This window comes from Myotis brandtii, unplaced genomic scaffold (assembly GCF_000412655.1).
Source record: "Myotis brandtii unplaced genomic scaffold, ASM41265v1 scaffold77, whole genome shotgun sequence".
Lineage (NCBI taxonomy): Eukaryota > Metazoa > Chordata > Mammalia > Chiroptera > Vespertilionidae > Myotis > Myotis brandtii.
The window spans coordinates 4,525,968-4,526,518 of record NW_005371082.1 but is presented as its reverse complement, the minus strand read 5'-3'; positions in this window follow the sequence as shown (position 1 = coordinate 4,526,518).

Sequence of the window (551 nt, the reverse complement as noted above, 5' to 3'; positions counted from 1 at the left end):
TTTACCATTGCACCAAAAAAATTAAGATACCTAGGAATAAACGTAACTAAGGAGTTAAAAGACCTCTACCCAGAAAACTATAGGACATTGAAAAAAGAGATAGAGAAAGCCATAAAGAGATGGAAGAACATACCTTGTTCATGGATTGGTAGAATCAACATCATCAAAATGACCATACTACCCAAAGCAATCTATATATTCAATGTACTCCCCATTAAAATACCAATAGCATATTTCATGGATCTAGAAAGAACTCTCCAAAAATTCATCTGGAATTAAAACAAAAAACAAAAAAATCCCGAATAGTTGCTGCGATCCTGAGAAAGAAAAACAAAGTAGGAGGGATCTCAAACTGTATTACAAAGCCACTGTTCTCAAAACTGCCTGGTACTGTCACAAGAACAGACATATAGACCAATGGAATAGAAGAGAGAACCCAGAAATCGACCCAAACCACTATGCTCAATTAATATTTGACAAAGGATGCAAGAACATACAATGGAGTCAAGACAGTCTCTTCAATAAATGGTGTTGGGAAAATTGGATAGATA